A 2,500-nucleotide genomic window follows, 5' to 3' on the forward strand; every position below is an offset into this window, starting at 1 on the left:
AACAGCTTCCAGCCCCTTTCATGAAGGACTACTTGTGCATATTGCAAGATGTCAGTTTCTAAGTGAATGAGCAAAAGAGCATACAGCACCTGGTATTCCCAGGCGGTCTCCCATCCAAGTACTAACCAGGCCCGACCCTGCTTAGCTTCCGAGATCAGACGAGATCGGGCGTTGCCAGGCTGGTATGGCCGTACTAAATAAGTTGACAACCATAGGCTACTTATCCATATACAGAATTAGCAATTGACAATGCAAGGTAGTCTCTCTCTCTCTCTCTCTCTCTCTCTCTCTCTCTCTCTCTCTCTCGTGTCAAAATGAAAACAGCTTCCAGCCCCTTTCATGAAGGACTACTTGTGCATATTGCAAGATGTCAGTTTCTAAGTGAATGAGCAAAAGAGCATACAGCACCTGGTATTCCCAGGCGGTCTCCCATCCAAGTACTAACCAGGCCCGACCCTGCTTAGCTTCCGAGATCAGACGAGATCGGGCGTTGCCAGGCTGGTATGGCCGTACGAAATAAGTTGACAACCATAGGCTACTTATCCATATACAGATTTAGCAATTGACAATGCAAGGTGGTCTCTCTCTCTCTCTCGTGTCAAAATGAAAACAGCTTCCAGCCCCTTTCATGAAGGACTACTTGTGCATATTGCAAGATTTCAGTTTCTAAGTGAATGAGCAAAAGAGCATACAGCACCTGGTATTCCCAGGCGGTCTCCCATCCAAGTACTAACCAGGCCCGACCCTGCTTAGCTTCCGAGATCAGACGAGATCGGGCGTTGCCAGGCTGGTATGGCCATACGAAATAAGTTGACAACCATAGGCTACTTATCCATATACAGATTTAGCAATTGACAATGCAAGGTGGTCTCTCTCTCTCTCTCTCTCTCGTGTCAAAATGAAAACAGCTTCCAGCCCCTTTCATGAAGGACTACTTGTGCATATTGCAAGATTTCAGTTTCTAAGTGAAAGAGCAAAAGAGCATACAGCACCTGGTATTCCCAGGCGGTCTCCCATCCAAGTACTAACCAGGCCCAACCCTGCTTAGCTTCCGAGATCAGGCGTTGCCAGGCTGGTATGGCCGTACGAAATAAGTTGACAACCATAGGCTACTTATCCATATACAGATTTAGCAATTGACAATGCAAGGTGGTCTCTCTCTCTCTCTCTCTCTCTCGTGTCAAAATGAAAACAGCTTCCAGCCCCTTTCATGAAGGACTACTTGTGCATATTGCAAGATTTCAGTTTCTAAGTGAATGAGCAAAAGAGCATACAGCACCTGGTATTCCCAGGCGGTCTCCCATCCAAGTACTAACCAGGCCCGACCATGCTTAGCTTCCGAGATCAGACGAGATCGGGCGTTGCCAGGCTGGTATAGCCGTACAAAATAAGTTGACAACCATAGGCTACTTATCCATATACAGATTTAGCAATTGACAATGCAAGGTGGTCTCTCTCTCTCTCTCTCTCTCTCGTGTCAAAATGAAAACAGCTTCCAGCCCCTTTCATGAAGGACTACTTGTGCATATTGCAAGATTTCAGTTTCTAAGTGAATGAGCAAAAGAGCATACAGCACCTGGTATTCCCAGGCGGTCTCCCATCCAAGTACTAACCAGGCCCGACCCTGCTTAGCTCCGAGATCAGACGAGATCGGGCGTTGCCAGGCTGGTATGGCCGTACGAAATAAGTTGACAACCATAGGCTACTTATCCATATACAGATTTAGCAATTGACAATGCAAGGTGGTCTCTCTCTCTCTCTCTCGTGTCAAAATGAAAACAGCTTCCAGCCCCTTTCATGAAGGACTACTTGTGCATATTGCAAGATTTCAGTTTCTAAGTGAATGAGCAAAAGAGCATACAGCACCTGGTATTCCCAGGCGGTCTCCCATCCAAGTACTAACCAGGCCCGACCCTGCTTAGCTTCCGAGATCAGACGAGATCGGGCGTTGCCAGGCTGGTATAGCCGTACAAAATAAGTTGACAACCATAGGCTACTTATCCATATACAGATTTAGCAATTGACAATGCAAGGTGGTCTCTCTCTCTCTCTCTCTCTCTCGTGTCAAAATGAAAACAGCTTCCAGCCCCTTTCATGAAGGACTACTTGTGCATATTGCAAGATTTCAGTTTCTAAGTGAATGAGCAAAAGAGCATACAGCACCTGGTATTCCCAGGCGGTCTCCCATCCAAGTACTAACCAGGCCCGACCCTGCTTAGCTCCGAGATCAGACGAGATCGGGCGTTGCCAGGCTGGTATGGCCGTACGAAATAAGTTGACAACCATAGGCTACTTATCCATATACAGATTTAGCAATTGACAATGCAAGGTGGTCTCTCTCTCTCTCTCTCGTGTCAAAATGAAAACAGCTTCCAGCCCCTTTCATGAAGGACTACTTGTGCATATTGCAAGATTTCAGTTTCTAAGTGAATGAGCAAAAGAGCATACAGCACCTGGTATTCCCAGGCGGTCTCCCATCCAAGTACTAACCAGGCCCGAC

General features: G+C 46.9%; 4 non-coding genes and 5 pseudogenes across 4 annotated transcripts; all 9 read right to left on the reverse strand.

Annotated features, from left to right (window-relative positions):
- Positions 1 to 77: 77 nt before the first annotated feature.
- Positions 78 to 196, reverse strand: LOC146228449 (5S ribosomal RNA). The gene has a single exon (XR_014745911.1). It is a non-coding gene; the product is annotated as a 5S ribosomal RNA (ribosomal RNA).
- A 200-nt stretch (positions 197 to 396) lies between these two features.
- LOC146228450 (5S ribosomal RNA) lies at positions 397 to 515 on the reverse strand. Its single transcript, XR_014742625.1, has one exon. It is a non-coding gene; the product is annotated as a 5S ribosomal RNA (ribosomal RNA).
- Positions 516 to 685: 170 nt separating this feature from the next.
- LOC146228451 (5S ribosomal RNA) lies at positions 686 to 804 on the reverse strand. Its single transcript, XR_014745179.1, has one exon. It is a non-coding gene; the product is annotated as a 5S ribosomal RNA (ribosomal RNA).
- A 176-nt stretch (positions 805 to 980) lies between these two features.
- On the reverse strand, positions 981 to 1,089 carry LOC146228452 (5S ribosomal RNA; annotated as a pseudogene).
- A 178-nt stretch (positions 1,090 to 1,267) lies between these two features.
- LOC146228453 (5S ribosomal RNA) lies at positions 1,268 to 1,386 on the reverse strand (annotated as a pseudogene).
- A 178-nt stretch (positions 1,387 to 1,564) lies between these two features.
- Positions 1,565 to 1,682, reverse strand: LOC146228454 (5S ribosomal RNA; annotated as a pseudogene).
- A 172-nt stretch (positions 1,683 to 1,854) lies between these two features.
- LOC146228455 (5S ribosomal RNA) lies at positions 1,855 to 1,973 on the reverse strand. Its single transcript, XR_014745878.1, has one exon. It is a non-coding gene; the product is annotated as a 5S ribosomal RNA (ribosomal RNA).
- A 178-nt stretch (positions 1,974 to 2,151) lies between these two features.
- LOC146228456 (5S ribosomal RNA) lies at positions 2,152 to 2,269 on the reverse strand (annotated as a pseudogene).
- A 172-nt stretch (positions 2,270 to 2,441) lies between these two features.
- Positions 2,442 to 2,500, reverse strand: part of LOC146228457 (5S ribosomal RNA) — a 119-nt pseudogene continuing 60 nt past the window's right edge.

This window comes from Hypomesus nipponensis, chromosome 24 (assembly GCF_054491055.1).
Source record: "Hypomesus nipponensis isolate SF chromosome 24, ASM5449105v1, whole genome shotgun sequence".
Lineage (NCBI taxonomy): Eukaryota > Metazoa > Chordata > Actinopteri > Osmeriformes > Osmeridae > Hypomesus > Hypomesus nipponensis.